General features: G+C 37.5%; 1 non-coding gene and 1 pseudogene across 1 annotated transcript; one reads left to right on the top strand and one right to left on the bottom strand.

Moving 5' to 3' along the window:
- Nucleotides 1–20,921, top strand: part of LOC144372518 (transport and Golgi organization protein 1 homolog) — a 167,566-nt pseudogene that overhangs the window by 118,415 nt on the left and 28,230 nt on the right.
- On the bottom strand, nt 17,131–17,237 carry LOC144372526 (U6 spliceosomal RNA). The gene has a single exon (XR_013432516.1). It is a non-coding gene; the product is annotated as a U6 spliceosomal RNA (small nuclear RNA).

Genomic DNA, 20,921 nt, shown 5'->3' on the forward strand with positions numbered 1-20,921 from the left:
CAGGCCAACCGGACCCGAACACCGGCCAGCGCTGGTCGAAACACAAACTCTGTGCAGACGACAAATGCAGCAGTGAGTGCGCAGGCAGGCGGGCAGCCCAGGGTCTCCACTGTGGCTCTTTGGGGCCGCATGGGGGTCCGATCTCCCGGTGCCCAGCCCCGAGGGCTGGGTGAGGGGGTCGCAGGATGACGGGTGGGGAGCAGGAGTGACAGAGCCTTGGGACCCTGCGTGTGTCACCTCTGGCTCTGCTGGCGCCCCAGCCAGCCCGCTAGGGTTGTGGGGGGCTTCGACTCCCACTTGTTGCCAGTGTTTTATTTTTCTCTACTGACTGAGGCGGGGGTTGGGAAACACGATTTCCCAGGGACAGGTCTCAGTTTATTCCCTTCCAGGATTCGCCTAGGATCTCAGTGGGTGATGGGGATGTGCCTACGCTGTAGCAGAGCGCTTTTCTGCCCCCTCTACAGGGACCTGGGCAGTATCAGGGCAGATGCTCTCCAGGGCTCGGTGGCCCTAATTCCCGTGGCAGGTTGATGGTGGGGCTCCTTGGGAAAGGCTCACTGGCCCCTTCGTCCTTTTGCGTCGTTAAAAGGCTGGTTTTGCCTTTTAACAGGGACTAGAGTTTAGGCTTGGGAAGAGCACCGAGTCCTGGCACGCAATGTGTTCCGAGGTCTTGGCCCCGACTCTGCTTCAATCCTGTCATTTCTGTGCATAGAAGCCTCCCTTCATATTTGAGGTAGGGTAGCAGGTGGGCCAATAATCTTTTGCTTTTGAAAGAGGCCAAGGATCTGCACCAGCCACCTGGGAACTGCAGCCTCTTCTGTGCGCAGGAATCGGACAGAATTGCTTCCCAGTCCTGGATTGGAGGTGGGCAGTGGGGAGGATGTAGCCATTCAGATTCAGATGAAGAGGTTTGTTGCAATAACAATAATAAATACTCCAAGATTTTTATAAGCCAATTCAGTTTTAGACTCAGTCACTAGTGTTGTTGGAACCTCTTTCCTCTATATATTTACTGGCCCAGAATACTTCTTATGGACTCCCACTTGGTTTCTAGTAACCTTGCAACTTGATGACCGTGTTGTCCATAAATTGTAAGCAGTACATATTTTAAAATATTCATGCTAAAAAGGCCAAGAAGTTTACCATTGAGCTCTTTATGCCTAAATTGGTGTTACCAAAACCAAATTTTGTAATTTGAATTGTTTGTTCCACTCCAATAAAGAAAAAAGATGTCTCCAATATATGTTAAGAAGTTCCTAGAGGTAACCCTAAGGCTGGAATAAATAAACACTCAGAGAAGCAAAGCAGCTGCCATGATATTTTCTTTCATTTTTGCTATTCTTTGCTATTGAGTGCTATCCTACGTGGGATACCTGGACAATCTCATCACTGATGCTTCGTCAGTACTAAGACATGGTGTTGGTTAGGTTCAGTGGGGTAACATAACTTGAGAAATGGCCTGTGTCCAAACAGATGTGACCAAAAACAACAGGTGGGTCTGTGTTGTGTTGTAGGAAGTAGTGAGGTGTGTATGTAAGGTGTCCTTGTGTGCCTTCCAAATAAGTGCTCCAAAAAAAAAAAAACTTAATAGGTGCTCCATAGTATGCATTATGTTGTCACCTAATATATTACTGATTTATAAATCCTCTATGACCTAAGGGGGAACAAGAGAAACATTGCCATTTCCACTTGTGATGAGAATTCCCCACCTTAAAGTGTCTCTCACCTTCAACTTGGCCTCTTAATTATATATGAATTAGGATGCTGACAGTTCTGAAAATAGTCCTATTTTAGCTTCAAAAAAACAAGTTACCCTCTCCAAATCTGTGTTTGTTCCTCCGACATATATTTTTATAAAACAAACATTCTTGTGTATTTTACTGCTAATTGGCTTTTAGAAAAAGTGTTATTTCCATTTCTTTGTGCTTTTTACATACATCTATTGTCCATTTCATCTTAAATCAGAAACTGTCTATTTGGTCAACCAAAAGAAAAATGTTGCTTCTACCAGTTTCTAGATCAATTGTGATCCTAGTCCTGCATTTTAAGCATGAAGGTATTGCCTGACATTTTCTCATGGTTAAACTTGTTCCTTGTCAGATAGGATACCCATTTTTGATTTTGTTTATTAAAAAAAAATACGAATGAGGATGTTTTGAAACAATCTTAATGTTGGATATAGTCAACAATATTTGCTCAGAGAAAATATATTTCCTGGTTATTTACCCAGATCCTGAACCCAGAGACAGCAACTCTGCTGCAAATGAAATTGACAGTGTTTATGGCTGCATGGTAGCACTTGCAGCCACTTAAAGGTAATGTCTTTTAGCAGTTAGTTCAAGTTAATTAACCCTTTGGGGGTTCCTGGATATTCTAACCTCTTCCCTATTACCTCTGCATGAAGCCATACTTAAGCCTGTCCATGTCTACACTTGGATTTACATATTTGCAAAATGAAGCTTTCTATGATTATGAAACAGAAAAAAATTGAGGCCTGCAAGAACCAAGAGTTTCACTGAAACCAGCTATGGTTGGTGGTAGCCACTTTGCTTTTTATTTCTCAGCACAGAGAAAAATAGAGAAGCTTCCTTTTCCCTCGTCTAATTGCAGGGAATATTGTATTTTATAGCAATAAAATCTCTAAGGATTTTAGATACTTTGAGCAGGTGAATTAAAAGTGATTCCAGAGAGTACTGGAAAAACTTGATTTTTGTTCATAGTGGGATTCATATTTCCTGATGAGTCAATATGGACTGTGAAAAATCAAATCCTAATGTTTGTTTTTTCTTTTTTCAATGTTCATATACAGTGTTAATGTATCGAGGTGAAGCTGTTGAAGATTTCACAGGACCAGATTGTCGTTTTGTAAATTTTAAAAAAGGTGACCCTGTATTTGTCTACTATAAACTTGCAGAGGTATCACCAGAACTTTGGGCCGGAAGTGTAAGTAAAAGTTTGACAGGTGTTATATTCTTACTTTTGATGGGTAGCAGTGTAGATTTAAATGACTGATTTCTTGGGGTCTTTGTAGAGTTAACCTGACCTCTTTGCCAGGCCCTGTGCTCCTAACACACCTTAGGCCTGGCACAGCATAGAAAGTCAGGAGACTTTCTGAAACAGAACTCTACTGGTTGTGGTTGCTACCCCTCACATCAAGTTCCAGAAGGCTCTACACATCATGAAGGTCGTCATGGTGAAAACCTGACAATTCTTAGCTTTGCTGCTTCAAAAGGGAAGGATTCATGGACATTAGAGTTAATCCTGTAAATTAAGTCTGAGATAGTAACTCAGGCATGCATATTTAAAGTTGATTTTTTTGTGTATTTTACCTAATCATTTGTGCTGTTTTTACTCTAAAAAAGCAGAATATTATGTTCATTGTGTGCTTCCCCCCCCTTTTTTTTTGCAACTTCTGGGTCATCCATTTCCTGCTTTTCCTATATTCTATGCCTGAAGGTTCCCCCAGGGGTTCTACTTCCAGCCAGTTGTATGGATCTTCTGATGAAAGACATGACATTGTTTATATCATGCTTTGATATTTTAAATGGGGAGATTCACTAGGAGTGACCTCATTGAGAGGCTTATGAGTATTGTCCTTTTCATTTAAAAAAATGTGATAGGTGGATTGTTTACTTAAAATAGTAGCAAGGGTCTTTGATGACTGTAGGAATGTTCCAGTTTAGAGACATTCCGGGTTGCATCCTTGAAAGTTCTCACCCTAAATAAAACACCACACAGCAGAAAATAAGACAGAAAATAAAGAGTAATCCCTATGGAAAACTAGTTTCATTTTGTTGCCATTTCTGACTCTTAGGGAATGATCTTGAAACATGGTGCCTCTGGGTACAAACTTTATATTTAGACAGAGTCCCAGTTGCAGTACTCCATATAAAGAACCATCTATTGTTTCTTTCAAGTATACCAAATAGGATTGGTAACCTTTAAACTTGGAACTGTTTTTCCATGTACCTAAGTGGCATTTTTCATGTAGTAGTCATCTTTCTCACCTTCTTTGGGCTTTTGGATAAATGGGCTTGATTTGCATTTTCTCCTCTCACATTATAGCCTGTTAACTCTGTTCATCCCTAGGACTCTTGCCATTCTGGGTGGCAGCACTCATCCTGTCTTCCTGAGGAGCCCTGCTTTCAGCACCTGACCAGAAAGGATCTTTGCCAACTGAATGAGTGTTTGGGTGGCACTTTGTTTGCATTGCTCCTCTGGCATTCATTTGTCTTCTTTGCCTTCAGTCAGGTTGTGTTTTATCTGAGCTCCCTATAAAGTGAAAAACTCAGTTAGGAAAGGACCCCTGTCTAATCCATCTTCCTTTTGAATATTTCCTTTCAGGGCAGTGGCACTTAAGTAAATTTGTTCTGATAGTAGCTTATGCAGAATTTGTTCTCTTGTGGCAGTTCTTGGCTCCCCACCCACAAATCAAATCAACAGCACCTTGGCAGGGATGATGTATGGAAGCAAAATTAGATATAAAAATTATTTCCAGTCATGAACCTCCATGATTCTGCATCATTTTTTTTCATATCACAAGAAATGGGATACCACCCAGTGTGTAATTATGGAGCTTTATATAATCTATGGTCTCATTTGACACAGATTAAGAAGAGATAAATGTGTTCCCTTTCTCCATACATCTCTGGTTTCTTTCCCTTTTCCAAATTTAACCTTAATAGAATTTTCATCAGAAGGGAATAGTGTATTTCCCCTCAGACTCGCCTCTCATGTCATAAGTGTTATACTTAAGAAATTAAAAACTCTTTAGTTTTCAAAATGATTCTCCTTTTGAGTTTTTAGTTTTTATTCTGCAATGTTGTTGATTTTCTAGAGTCTCAGACTTTATCTGCAGTGATGAAGCTTTTAATTGCTCCGTCTTATCTAATCTTCATGGCAGTATTCTACCACTAATACTGGCTCTCAGATGGTTTCTAGATATAACAAGAACATTCATGAATAGGGATATTTTAGAGGTAGTGATAAGATGCCTTTTTTAATTTTCTTTTTTGGGCATTTGATTTGCCTATCAGTTTCCTTTAATTATTGGCAAGAATCTTCTGTTCCTTTTAGTCAGTAGTTAGTAATAGGAGTGTCTTTCTCAAGGAGAACTTTATATACCTTTTGTACACTTTATGTAACTTCATATAATTTAACTGTTGGTGCTGAAAATAAATGGGGTTCTTTTCTGCAGAGGATTTATTTTGGGTGAAACTGAAGCTTGATATGTGGTTTCATATGCATTATATTGTAATTTTATTTTCTCCCCTGCTGAGGGCCATTGTCAAGTAGGAATGAAGCTTCAAAATTTCCTTGCCAGCGTACCCCATGTTAAATGGATTTCACTGTTGACATTGCATGTTAGGTGACCTTGCTCAAGGACCAAGGCAGATCCAGGTTTAGAGCTGATCAGGTTTGAGGAAGTATCCCACTCCTTAGGGTGTTCCCGGTTTAAGACAAAAGGAGTTTTAGGGAAGTTGGAGGTTGAAGATGATTGCTGCTGGGAGTAGGGCGTGCCTGCAGCCTGAGTTCCCGCTGAGTTCTCCTGGAGAAAAAGTTTTTAGGAGGTGAATTGTTCGGGAGATTGGATTGCCCCTGAACCTTGTGTGGAGGTGGTGTGAGTCGGGAATAAAGAATTGCTGTTTGAATCTACAAGGCTGTGAATGCCTCCTGATTCTGTGCCCAGCCAAGACTGCAGCATTAATTTTCTCCCCCCTTCTGATTAATTAAACAACAAGCAATGTGGCTAAAGGACTGTGCCTGGTAGGTTGTTCAATTCAACATATGGTTCTTACCCGTCATGGGAGAACTGATCTTTAGACGTCAGTTTCCTGTCTTGGGTTGAATCCACTGCAACCAGATCAACCCGTCACTGACTACCAGTCCAGCATTCATCCATGCTTGTGGATAGGCCTAAGCACCAGTGTGGGGGGGTGAGGTTCTTGCCTCACCTCTGTTGGCCCCCAAATTTAACCTTGGTGCCAGTGGGGGGGGGTGAGGTTCTTGCCTCACCTCTGTTGGCCCCCAAATTTTAGACTATCACTAGTAGAAGGGAGGAGGATAGAGAAATGCCACGACACCAAGCCAATTGACGGCTCCTTTGGAAAAATTGTGTCACTGGTGACACCATCAGCAAAGATGCCAGCATTACCACAATTAACATGGGGTGTGCTGGCAAGGAAATTGCATCACTGGTGACACCATCAGCAAGGATATGCCAGCAGTACCACAATTCGCTGCACCAGACGATAGTTCACAATGCATGCAACTCATATATAGTCCAGGCAAGTTCTGCAAGCAGTTCAAATCGGAGGAGTCTATCAATATGTCCATTTCCTCCAAAAGTAAATCAATTCCTTGATTGAGCATTACTTGTTGAGTTATATTCATTGATGCATCAGTTTATACACTTTACTGTGATAGCTATCATAGAAGCTGTAGTTTGGTTTTCTTAGTCTTTACTGGCACTGGGATGGAGATGGGAATTCTGGCAATAATGTTAAAGAGACATTATCCTGAACAGAATTATTAAATATAATGAAAAGGAAAAGTGAAAGTAAACAAACAGATCTGTTAATCACCTTTAAAAACAATAGTAAGCAAACAGTTCTGTTAACCACCTTTGAAAACAGTCATTAACAGCTGTTTACCTAATTTAGATTAAACCACTTAAATCACGTGAATAAAAAAAAATTCGGATCCATTTTTTCATGAGCGCTCCTCATATAAAAATATAGACATACACACATACTGACATGCAACACAAAACAGTGCACACAGAACATACAACACATAAGACAATAATAACAGCCTTGTAGCTTTACCTAGGTAAAATCTCCATTGCAATGTTTAAAAACTCCACAGTCAAAAAATAAAACAGTCAAAAAACAAAGTTGATCAGAAAAACATTAACCTAGGTTTGTATGAGCTCAAAAAATAAAATACAACTTTATGATGTGGGAAAAATGCAATAATAAAATAGATATTGAAAAAAGGCACCGTGGTTAATCACTGTCGCAGATGTAAGAATAGCCAAGCTGGAGCTCTGAATATCAGCTGTTATGGATTTGAGTCAAATTATCTTCTTTTTGGTCTGTAGAAATTGTTTTCGTTAGTGTCTCTGGAATCTAAATCGGCTGCTGTTCTCCCTGTGGAAACACAAAAACAGAACCCCGACTCCAGACAAACACTGGATCAGGAGCTTTCCAATGTCCTGTTAGAATATCTTTCCAAAGTACCTTAGGCTTATGTACATTTTTTTGGATACATGTGTCTTTCCACAGCATTAAGTCCTGATGAATCCAAATTTAAAAAGTTTAGAGTAAAAAAAGGGTTATTTTAAGTTTATCTTTGGGGGTATATACCCCTTTAAGATCCTTTTAAATTTAAGTCTTTCAAAAGCATTTTGCCTTAGTTTTTAGAATTACTTTAGTCCTTTTAATTTTTAGATGTGGTTTGAAACCATAGTTGTCTTAGCCTTTTGTATTTTCTATCTGAAATACCTTTACTTGACATTTTTAACCATTTTCTATCTTATTTCTGTCTTCTAGTTTTCTTCTAAGGTTTTTATATTTACCCTTAGTTGCTTTCTTCTCTCCTAGTTTTCTTTTGTTTCCTATTTTGTGGGTATAAAATTCTTGTCTTTCTACATCTTTTTATCTTCCTATATCTTTTTTACCTTTCTACATCTTCTCTCTTTTTTTTTTACCTTTTTGTACTTCTGTTTTTGAAGTTTTCCACTTCAAATTTTTAATCTTCTTTATCTAAATCTTTTATCTTATTATCTTCCCATTTTCATGGGTTATATTTTTTTTCCTCCATCATGAAGGCATCTTAACCACCTTCAATTTAACCTTTTAAAGCTTTTTGCAATGTACTTAGGCATTTTATAACTTTTTACTTTAACAAAGATTATCTCATCTCCCTCTTTTTAGTTTAATAAGTATATTTTAATAGTTTGATGAGTAAAGCAATTTTTTTTCCCGCCATGAAGGTATCTCAACAACCTTCAATTTAACCTTTTAAAGCATTTCATTTATCATCTATACTGTACTTTTAAATGTACTTTTTCACCACCTACAGCTTCACTCTTTTAAACGAGGCTTAGATTTTGTTTAAATCGCTTAATATTAGTTTACATGGCTGCCCTTCAACCAAAGGCTCTTTTTTACTCCATTAAGAAGCTTTTTCTCAATCTTCCATGTACAAATACCTTTTTTTTCTTTCTACCTTTCTCAAGCTTTTAAATTAAGTCTAGTTTCCTGAAAATCTTTTTAAATGACATTTTACAACTTTTCACTTTACCACACAGAGATTATCTCAACTAGAAACATTTCTTTTTCCTTTAACCTTTTATATTAAAATATATTTCCACATCTTGAATCTTTTTATATCTCTTTTTTAACCATTAACCCTTTTTATAAATTCACATTCTAAAACAACCCTTATAAAATTACTCCACTTTAATAAGATGAAATACTTTCATGTTTTTTAAGGTACTGTTATACTGTAATTGAAACCCAGCTGAAACTTCTTATACTCTCTGTATATAAATTACACATGATAGAATCTTAACACTTAGTAACCTTGTTTCAGCAAAGACACAGACCAAAGCAATATTAAACATTTTTCCATTTGCCAATTTATGAAAACACACATAATGTTTAAATATATTACCTTATGGAACTTAATAAGTAAAGAGTACTTGATTTCATATTTACTGGTTGATATTTTAACATTTTAGCTTTGTAAATAAATCAGCTGTCTGTAAAAACCAAGACAAGTATAGTGAACAGAACTAGCCATCTCTTTCTTGTTGAAGAAAAATCCTTCTACAGGATACCATAATGGTCCCATTGATATACTTAATAACTCATCTTTATAAAGCCATGGGCTACATTTTTGTATTGTATCAACACATGCCATAGTTTTTCTTGGTCTTACTGGGGTACCTTCTTCCTCTAACAATTTTTCTTCCTTGGAGGCGAACAACTTCAAACCTTGAGTCAACCATTTTTCCCAGTTTTCCTGAGAAAGTTTTAGGAACAGGCCACTTGAAATGAAAACAAAATAAATCAAAACAAGAACACATTGTTTTTTGAAATGGTCACCCATTTTTTTGCTCTCCTTCAGGAGCGAGCAAATTCACTTACCCCCAAGCTTCAGACATCCCACGTACGGGCCACCATAATGCCGCAGTCTTGGCTGGGCACAGAATCAGGAGGCACTCACAGCCTTGTAGATTCAAACAGCAATTCTTTATTCCCGACTCACACCGCCTCCACACAGGTTCAGGGGCAATCCAATCTCCCAAACAATACATCTCCTAAAAACTTTTTCTCCAGTAGAACTCAGTGGGAACTCAGGCTGCAGGCATGCCCTACTCCCAACAGCAATCATCTTCAACCTCCAACTTCCCTAAAACTCCTTTTGTCTTAAACCAGGAACACCCTAAGGAGTGGGATACTTCCTCAAACCTGATCAGCTCTAAACCCGGATCTGCCTTGGTCCTTGAGCAAGGTCACCTTACATGTAATGTCAACAGCGAAATCCATTTAACATGGGGTACGCTGGCAAGGAAATTTTGAAGCTTCATTCCTACTTGACAATGGCCCTCAGCACTCCCCAAGTGCTTGTAAAAGTAGATTTGGACAAAGCTAGGAAAGCATATACTATCAATACATCTGCTAAAGTGGTAATACATTCTAGAGATTTTTGTATTGTTTTTACTTATTAATTTTTATGAATATTGTGTATTGGTTAAGAAAGACATAAATATTGGTTTATGAGCAATGCTACAAAATGTACAGGTAAATTGTTGCTAGAGGTTATTTGGAATTGCATTTATAACCAGCTTTGATTTACATAGTTTTAACCATATAGTATCCAATAATCTTCTATGCAGATCTTTTATTTACTTCAGAAGTCTTAACTTTATATGCTCTGTGTTGAGAATTAAGCTAAATGTAAAAAAGAAAACTTCAGTGGTTGGAAATGTTGCTTTAATAGTTCTGTACTTTATTTTTATTTGGAATAATAATCTCAGTGTAATTGTTATAGCAACTTTCTTTCTTGGTTATACCATATACCTATCTATTATGTGTATATTTCCTGCCACTTCTGAGAAATCTCTTATTTATATTCCTTGTACAGAATTTATTTGATATTTGTCTCTTTTGCACTATAGGTTGGCCGTATGTTTGGATACTTTCCAAAAGATTTCATCAAGGTAGTTCGTGGATATATTAAAGAAGAGCTACAAATTCCAACAGATGTAAGTTATGGATTTCTTTTTTGTTCTCAATTGTAAACTGGCTTATAAATCCATCAGTTATATTCAGTTAACTGCTTCTGAATGTTTTATAATGTGTTTGGGGGGCAATCTAACATTTGTGTGTCAGATTTTCATTTGAAATCAGACTACCTGTAAAAAAAAAAAGTTTGAAAGGCATTCAAGGGTGATTATATTATAATCTGAGAGTTGTCTAATATATTGAAACAGATATTCTAAGAGGCAAATAATTTCATTTTACAGGCAAATCTCATTGGATAGTTATTAGACATTTTAAGTATATTTAGGTTAAATTAATAAACTCTAACTTTTATACTAGGTTAGAAATATGTACTTACAAAGGTTTTCTTATTCTTAGTCATATATGGGATCATCATAGTCATGTTATAGATTTGGAAAAGGGGACCTGAGCATTTCAGGTGATGTTCAGTCTCAGATCTTTTAAGGCCCCAACTGCTTCCTTTATACAACATTCCTGTATGGTGCTCTGACTTAAATTGATTTTGTGACTGAAAGGATTTCGTGTTCTAGAATTCTCACTTCAGCTGATTATTTTCTAGAGTTTTAAATTGTATAGTAATTGATGCCCACCAACACTGAAACATCTTTGGGCAGCTCTTTGTAGTGGCTGTAGAATATGCAAGCTGCTAGGCTAGGACAGTTCTTAGATTAGATGGACTGAATGGATAAAGTCATCCTGTTTGTTGTTGCTGTTCCTAAAATTTCTTTATAATCTCAGGGGCCATAAAATCACTTCTGTTGCTTGTTGGACTTCATTGTTGGTAAAGAGAGTTCTTGGGATTTAAGCTGTGACAGCAGTTCACTGATTACAGAGAACTCATTTGTTTTGAACTCTGCCTTCTTATTGTATTTCCCATTACATGCATCCCTCATGGCTTAGAAATGCATGTGATGAGGAGAGGAAATCACTCATCCCTACTACGTTGAACTGCCTCCCCCACCCCTGGAACCCCCGCAGAATATTATGGAGATTTAATTAGGAATGGAAATTTTTTAAAAACATGTCCATTCATACTATGGCTCCTTTTATATCAATTTGCTTACTAGTAGCAAGAAGGAAGACTAGATAATATACACATAATCCTGAGAGAGATCTTAGTGACTGTGAAACCCTGATGAAGAGAAAGGTGTATACCTTGTTGAATCTTGTTTTCAGTTTGTTCTTGTGGTAATAGTAATGTGAGGAGCCTCCTTAATATCATTCTTTATTCCATCCAATGTACTTGTATCTCAGTAAGATACTTTAAAACTGATTCATCTTTCTCAAGGCTGCAGGATCTTCCAGCTTCTCCTGAGCAAATGATTAAGAGTTAAATTTCTGAAACATAGGTGTAGATATTAAGAGCTGGAGGATCCTATAAGTGATACCTTGCCTTTCCCTACTTATGTTCAGAGCAAATTGAGAGAGACCCAAGAGTCAGGCAATTGGAGACCAAATTGTCACCATTTTTACTCATTATGCTTTTTAAAGAATATGACCCATGTTAAAAAAAGAAAGAAAGAAAGAATAGACTTTCTAACACTGTAGTCTAGAAAAAGACAGATTTACTCAGCCATAGATGGAGTTAGGCAGTGGGGGTTGGAAGAGGGTAATCTGGTTGACCTCAAAGATTCTTTAGAACCAATCCTGAATTTGGGAGCGTGGATGAGTTTGCTTTTGTGATACTTTGTTATTGACACATTAATGGTTTTCTTTTCCTTTTAGGAGACAGATTTTGTTTGTTTTGATGTTGGAGTAGATGATTTTGATAATTATAACGTAGAAGAACTTCTAGAATTTTGGGAATTGTATGATTCTGCAAATGAAGATTCTGAGAAAGCTATAGAAAAAGTGGGACAATTTCCTGAAGTCTCCCAGGATGTTGAACCTGAACCTAAACCAGTAGTAGCAAACTCACAAGAAATTGAAAGTGCATTCTCAGAAAACACTGTGGATCTTGAGGAACAATTTTTGGCTCAGAAGAACCATCCTCATGCAGATAGTCAAACAGGTAATGCTCAGGGTGAACAAACTTCATTTGAACTTTTTGAAGAAATACTACCAGATAAATTGAAAGTGCCAGAAAGTGAAAAAAAAACAAAACCAGCAACATTTCTCAGGTCTCAAACGAACAGGAGAAGACTGATGCTTATAAACTTTTGAAAAAAGAAATCAATCCTTATCTAGAAACCAAAGAAAACAAACAAGAAATGAGTATAATTTGGAAGATTTTAAAGAAAACTGAAACCACAGCCAAAAGGGTAGACATGATGGACAAGGAACGAGGTGATATGGAAATGGGAAAGGAGGAAAGTCCTCTGGCAGATGAGGAAGCCCAGGGACTGTTTGACAGAAGTGACGAGGAAAACACTCAGACTTCAGGGATAAGTGAAGTATTTCAGGATAAAGATTCTGACGATCTTGAAAAAGACAACCCTAAGGAACATCTGAACACTTTAGGGTCTACAGAAAAAGCTACTGGAAAAGAAACCTCAAAAGAGGACCTTGAGGACATAGGGCATATCACAGACGCAAAAAGCCAGGGTCCTGCTTCTGCAGACCTTGAAGATGATATATTCCCACAGAGTCCACATATAGCCCTAAAGCCAGAGCTTAGCAATCAGGAGGAAGACTTGCCCATAATCCGCAGCTTCTTTATAGAACAAAAGTCCTTGCAACGCTTCCTGAAGTACATTAATGTCCAAGAACTGGAAGCCATGTTGCAAGAAATGTCTTTAAAGCTGAAGTCAGCACAGCAGGAGAGCCTGCCCTATAACCTAATGCCCTATTATCTAGAAAAAGTTCTAGATAAGGTCTTCCGTGCCTCTGAGTCACACATTTTGAGCGTAGCAGAGCAAATGCTTGATAATCGTGTGAATGATAATACAGACTCAGGAATAAAGGAAAGTAACATATTTGAAGAGGCTGCAGTGCTTGATGATATCCAAGACTTGATCTATTTTGTGAGGTACAAGCACTCCACAGTGGAGGAGACTGTTCCATTGATAACAGCGCCTCCTCTAGAGGAAATCTGGGCTAACGCTGAAGGTAAATTCCTGCCTGCGGCTTGGGCTGGAGAAAAGGAGTTGTTCTTCCAGATGTTTTCGTGTATTATTGTAAAGTTCTGTTCAGTTTCCATGTGCCTAAAGGAGAAAGAAGGCTGACTCAGGAGCCCCATATGTTCCTTTATTCATTCTTTTGGGCTACAGTATGAAAGGATATTGCTTATTCTTTTTTTCCTTTAGGACAGTTGGGATTGGTTTGCATGTTCAATAAGAAATTTTATAAAAAGCAAAAGAGAAAGATATAAATGAGAAACTAATGCACAAAAGTAGACCTGTTAACAGTACACATTTTATGTTAAAATTATAAAAGGGCTTTATTAAACATAATTTCTTAATCATAAAATACCTGTACTAGATCATGTGGGTGTGGAGTGACTAGCATAACCTTTTTTTTTTAGTATTTAATCTCTTTTTATGTGATGCTGAGGATCGAACCCAGTGCCTCACCTGCACTAGGCAAGTGTTCTACCAGTGCCTCACCTGCACTAGGCACTGTGACTCATATATTTAGTGAAACACTCGATGAATATTGAAACTGAAGAGAGACAGTTCTTATTCTATAGCATAAAATAAAATAGCCATTTCCCCTTTCAATTTTAGAGCTACTTATAACAGGAGGTACTCCTGTTGATGCTGCTGATACAGAAAACCAACTAGAGATAAAGGTCGAAGAGCCAGCAGATGCCACCCTTTTGGACAACATACTTTTCTTGTTATATTCATTCTTGCTTTATTTGTCTAAGATGGTAAGTTTGACATAGTTTCTTCAGTTAGAATGTTGATTATTTATTAGTTTTTAAGTGGCTTCTGGTCATGAAGTGAAAAACTTAAAATGTCTTTATGAAAATGACTCTTGACCCTTTGAGTAGATAGCTCCTGAAACAAAAGCCATAGGGGTGTGGCTTTATTGGCTACTTGGTTTAGCACATGAGGAAGATTTGCTATCTACCAAGGCTGGACATTTGCACACCTGTAAAAACTTTGTTCTTCCTTTCAGAACCTTTCATTCTGGCAGGGAGATAACAGCATTCACTTGAAACACAGTAAGATAATGGCAGAAAGAGAGGTATTTATTTGATGGTAGAACATTATTGTCCATAAATGCATTTATTATGGTTGGAAGGGTGATCAGTAAGGTCAGAAAGTGGTTGAGATGTGTTTGAAGCACAGGCAAAGGGCAAACAGGAGTCTGACATGTGGTTTGTTGTTGATTAGACAGGCTGGGGTGGTGGGGGAAGCTGGCAGTCAGAAGAAATGTGTTCAGAGAAATGGAAACATGAAGAAAGGATATTTGGGGAGGGCAGGAGAATGTGAATAGTTGGTGTTGTAAAGTGTGAAGTTGGAGGGGGATGGGCCTGTTGGAGAGGCCAGCAAATCTTAAAGGAAGTCATGAGCCAAAGTAGCATTAGACCATTAATAGTGGGGATCCTTAGAAAGTTTTAAGAATGAAAGGAATTAGGTTAGATCTGTTTCTTAGAAAGAGTCACTTAAGGCTGATCTTTCTAAAGAAAATCATGATCCAAATAAGACATTTAATCTGTCTAGAAGCTTATCTAAGCATTTTAGGACTTACCTCCCCCCTATTGGTATTTGTTGATATTGGACGTATAGAGTTTAATTATAGGAATGAGAAAGCTTTTAGAGGTTGGAGGATAAGATGGTCCTAGGGCCATTGTGACAGTAATCCTCCTCAACTGAAGTTGTTTCCTGTAGGTTGTATTATTTCAAGGCTTGTGTAAGAAAGATGATGTTGTTGTTTTCCTTGTAAAATGTATAGATTTTGAAGCCAGGTAGATCTGGTTTCAAATCCCAAGGTTATCATTTAGAAGTTTGGGCAAATAACTAAACTTTTGAAAAAAGTTTTCCTCATCTGAAAAATGTAGATAATGCTTACTCCAATCATAAGAATTAAATGATTTGACAAGGTAAAATGTCTGGTGAGGTGTCTGGCATTTTGAAGGGTTTTACCCCTACACATGCCCTAATTCTCATGTAGACAGTCAGAAGGTGGTATAAAGACAATGAATACCTGGGGAGGAAAGACCACCAGGGTGGAAAAGATGTGGTGGGGAGAAACCATTTTTCAGTTGGCTCCATGTTTGTTCATGATGGTGGCAGCCACCTGGGTAAGGGGTATATACGAGCCAGGCAGTTAGAATAATTATATTTCCAGTGATTAAAGCAGTCTTCCACAGTCATAATTTGATTATCAGAATGAATCAGCATCACTTGGAAAGTTAACAGCCTCATGATATGGGAAGGATTTCTTTATTCATATTTTTAGGTATGCACAGAGCCCTCCTCTAGGTCTAGGTCAGGGGACATGAATGTGGTGCAGGTATGGTCAGTGATTGTACGGTGATAGGTAAGACATAGACGTGAGTGGCAAAGAAGAGGCACAACGTTAGGAGACTGATTTGAGAGGAGATTTCAAAGAGGCATTTTGATGGCCCAGTATGTACAGGACATTGTGCGAGGACTAAAAGAGTCTAACAGGTGTAAGGCATGATTGTGATTTTTGAAAGCCTTAAGAAAAGGACTTAACAAATATATGCAAAAATTATGAACAAGTCAATGTAAAATCTTAAACAAGTAGTATGATATCTGATAGGACTGGAGAATAATAGGCTCTGATGTGTTTGGGAGATGTGCACCAATCAGATTCATTGATCAATGGAATCTTAGCAGAATCTTAGTGTTAGAAGAAACCTTGGAAGGCTGTTAGTCTAGTTTCTCACTCATTGCTGTTATTTTCTTTACTGTGGCCCTGACGAATAGTTATGAGGCCTGTACACCAGTATTTCCTAGCATGAGTCACTCTCTTACAAGGCTATATGTTCTTCTGTTGTCTAGTTCATCCTTGTATTGACTCCAAATTTTCCTCCACATGATTTCCTCTATAAAATTGAATACTTTTCTACATAGAAATCCTTTAAATATTTGAAGTTATATCTTAATTTAAAAATTATTTTTAGTATTTTTATCATGGAAACTTTCAAATAAGAGCAGAGAGAATAGTAGGGGACTATAGGTAACCATAACATACTGTATATTTTAGAATACTAGAAGAAACGATTGTGAAAGTTTTACCATAAAGAAATGATGTTTGAGGAGGTAGATATATTTAACTGATTTAAACTTTACATAGTGTATACATGCATCAAAATGTCATGTTACCTAATTCAATAATTATAATGTTTGTTTCTATGTACTAGTTAAAAAATAAATTTAATTAGAAAAGCTTTAAAGAAAAGCATAGAGAATAGTATAATGAACCCACGGGCCATCACACAACTTAACAGTAATTCCTTGATAGCCAATATCAGTGAGTTTTTTAAATTTGTTCTAATTGGTTATACATGATAGCAGAATGCATTTCAATTCATTGTATATAAATGGAACAAAACTTTTCCTAGTTGTACACAACACGTGTAGTCCTATATGTACCTCGGGTAATGAGGTTCATCTCATTCCACCATCTTTCCTATCCCTCTGCCCCCTCACCTGTCCTACCTCCCCTTTGCCCAAAGTTCCTCCATTCTTTCTATGCCCCTTACCACCCACCTCACCCCCATTATGGGTCAGCATCCACTTTCAGAGAGAACATACAGCTTTTGGTTTTGGGGATTGGCTTACTTCCCTTAACCTGATATTCCCATTCACCCGCAGATGCCATAATTTTTTTCTCTTTTAATGCTATAAGTAATATTCCATTTCATATATGTACCACAGTTTCTTTATCCATTCATCTGCTGAAGGGTTGGTTCCACAAAACTATGGAATGCTTCACAAATGTGGGTGTCATCCTTGCTCGGGGACTATGCTAATTTTTTCTGTATTGTTCCAATTTTAGTATATGTGCTGCCAAAGCAAGCACACTCTGACTTTTAACAAATGTAGATACCCAGGTAAAAACTACCATAATCAAGATATAGAACAGTTTTTTTTTCACTAGAAAAGGGGTTTCCTTGGGATCCTTCCCAGTGAGTGCCTTCACCACCTGTTCCAGGCAACCATTGATAACTTTTTTTTTAAACTATAGATTCATTTTTCCTACAGTACTGTTTCATATATATGCCACTATAAGTGGACTCATATCTAGGAGTGCAATTGCCTCCTACGTTTAATGTATGTTTTTGTCTTATGTGATACTGTCAAGCCATGCTAAAAAATGACCACAATCATTTTATACTTCCACCAGCAATTTAGGAGACTTCCACTTGACTTCATCTTCACTAGCACTTGGGCCATTCTAGTGGGTATGTCTTTGTGAGTTTATTTCCTGATAATTAATGATATTGAGTGAACTTTTTTTTTCTTTTGAGATAGGGTCTCACTAACTTCCTTAGGCCCTTGATAAGTTGCCAGCCTCACACTTGGGATCTTCCTGCCTCAACCTGGGATTGATTGCTGGGATTACAGATATGTGCCATGATGCCAGGATCAAATACTTCTTCATGAGCTTGTTGACCATACTGTTTTTGTACGTCAACTCTCTCTGGCTAGCTGGAATCCAGACTTCTCCCAGCTCAGTGCCAACTGTGGGATTGGTTAGCTTATAGTTGTTTTTGGCCCTCACAGGTACTGCTTAGAACGTAGCCCCAAACTGAAGACCACCTCCATGCAGATTTCTGGAACTCTTTTTCTTTGTGGCTCCCATGTTTCTGGTAGTTTTCTCTACATATTTTTGGCTGCTTAATCTCCTGGAACTCTGGTCTCTCTCTCCTCAGTGAGTCTCTTGTGCCCCTTTTGTGTTCCCCTTTTCAAACTGAGGTCTAGAGGGTGCCTCCAGGTAGAATGCTCACCTATTTGTTCTCCTGCTCTTAGGGGTGACAGTTGCATGTTCCTTGTGGCTTTCTATCTGAAAAATAGCTCTTTAAAAATCTTTTTTGACTGGGCATGATGGCACATGCCTTAATCCTAGTGGCTTGGGAGGCTGAGACAGGAGGATCACAAGTTCAAAGCCAAAAATGAGGTGCTAAGTAACTCAGTGAGACCCTGTCTCTAAATAAAATACAAAATGGGGCTGAGACTGGGGATGTGGCTCAGTGATCAAGTGCTCATGAGTTCAATCCCTGGTACCAATATATATATTCCAACTTTCTGGTTGCTTTCAGTGGGAGAACAAGTCTCATATAAGTTACTCTCTATTGATTTCTTTTTTTTGTAATTTTTTGCAATAATTGAAAAAAATATGTTTGTGGGACTTCTAGGATATATTGTACTTTGGGTGAATAAATGACATCCCCCTGGTACAACAATTTAACCTGTTTTCTCTATTGCCTTTTTTTTTTTTTTTTGGTGGTGCTGGGGATTGAACCTCAGGCTCCATGCATTGTAGGCAAGTGCTGAGCTAACAACCTCAGCCTCTCTCTGTTGCTTTATATTTCTTGGAAATTGGTAGTCAGGTTTAGGTTCAATTCTGTTTCTTATGAAAACTTAATAGGAAATATTGCATTGACATCTGCATGTCCTCTCCTTTGATGTTGACTACTAGTCAACAGTGACCTTGGTGAGATTTGCTAATATATTACAGGTTGCAAAATAGCAATGGTCTGAATTGCTGGGATTTTTCTTTCTTCATTTAAAGGTTGGGATGCCTATACAAATAAAAATTTATGATTGATTATTCTTTCTTTTTTTTGGTACTGGGGATTAAACTCAGGGGCACTTGGCTAGTGAGCCATATTCTCAGCCCTATTTTGTATTTTATTTATATACAGGGTCTCACTGAGTTGCTTAGCAATTCGCTTTTGCTGAGGCTGACTTTGAACTTGCTATCTTCCCTCCTCAGCCTCCCAAGCTACTGGGATTACAAGTGTGTGCCACAGCGCCTGGCTATGATTGATTATTCTTTACACAGATATTCGGTTTGTATAGTTAAGGCAGGAGATAAACATTTGATTCTTTTTCTTCATTTAAACACTTTTCAGAATAGTAAGGTATTATTCTAGCATTATCAAATGATACCCAAAGGGGCTTTTGAAATCTTTTTAACTTTTATTTAAGAGTCAATATGATGTCATGCATTTAAAAATATTTGGTGGGTTTAATCCAGTTAGGAATAGTAATTGTTCTTACCTGATGCTCAATTTCTCCCCCTTTTGCCTTGTAGAAGCCTCTTTATCTTGGCTCCTGGGACCCTTTGCCACCACCTAGTGGTCATTTTTACCTGTTTCCCTTGCTTTTGATGTATGAGATGTTCCAAGTTCATCTTAAACATTCCCTGTCCAGACCTTGAAGGAACTATTTCTCTAAAAGAACTTTGGTTTCTTTCAATAGGAAATGATATTTAGAGGCTACATTCCAAGTACTAGGATTGCTTATTGCTCAAATTGACTGTCATTTGTAAGCCTTTTTAGTAAGTAAAATCCCCACATATTTCTGTAAGCTCAGAAATATGTGGGGATTTTTGATCATGTCATTTAGATAATTCCCATGAAAATTCAGTATGCTAGAGAGATTTTACTTCACTTCATCTATCTTAGATTTGTGTTTTCTTTCTCTGATGTTGGAGTTCCAGTTTTCAATGACATCAATATAATTGTTTACAGTCTTGTGCCACTTAATGACATTTTGGTCATTAGTCCATAATAATGGAGCTAAAAAATTCTTGTCACCTAGTATTTTTAATCTTTTTTATGTTTTGATATATTTAGATATATAAACATTTACAATGTTACAATTGTCTACAGAATTCAGTATAATAATATCTTATAGGTTTTTATCCCCAAAGCGATGATATACCATATATGAATACCTACGTGTGGAAATGGCTATATTTTCTAGGTTTGTATAAGTATACTCAATGATGTTTACACACTGAAATTGCCTAAGATGTGTTTCTCAGAATTTATTCCCATTATTAAGCAACACACGACTATATTTATGTTGTTTAAAATACTTTCAGGAATGTATTCCTGAAATTAAATGAAATTCTCTTGTCTTTAAGCTATATCCCACTAAGGTATGTTTGAAATAATTCATTTCTGTGGTTTGTCACCAACATGATATCACAGGTTGTTTCATTTTTGCTTTCAATATTTAGGTGTTAATTTTTAAAGATTTTTTTGTTTATTTTACAATTATTTAAATATTTAGAAGAGCCAAAGTTAATTTGTGAAAATAAGTTGTTTCTGTTTTCTGGTACTGGTGATTGAACCCAGGGCTCCTATCCACTGAGCCACATACCTAGGCTCTTTATTTTTTATTTAGAGATAGTTCTCACTAAGTTGCGTAGGGACTTGCTAAGTTGCTGAGTCTAGCTTTGAACTTGTGATTCTCCTGCCTGATTTTGAAAGAACTCTAGCTTTTGTCCCAGTTCTGTCTACCCTGATGTTACTCTCTTTTATAGTTAACTTTAAAAATTTATTTCCTTATGCATTCTGCTATTAAAAAAAATAAGCAAATGAGAAAAGGGATATGCAGCTCAGTGGTAGAGCACTTGCCTACCATACATGAGGCCATGTGTTCAATCCCCAGCACCATAAAAAGAAAAAGAAAAGCAAATGATTTTTACATCTAGCTATGATAGCTTTATATATGTACTGGCTTCACCTTC

This window comes from Ictidomys tridecemlineatus, unplaced genomic scaffold (assembly GCF_052094955.1).
Source record: "Ictidomys tridecemlineatus isolate mIctTri1 unplaced genomic scaffold, mIctTri1.hap1 Scaffold_113, whole genome shotgun sequence".
Classification (NCBI taxonomy): domain Eukaryota; kingdom Metazoa; phylum Chordata; class Mammalia; order Rodentia; family Sciuridae; genus Ictidomys; species Ictidomys tridecemlineatus.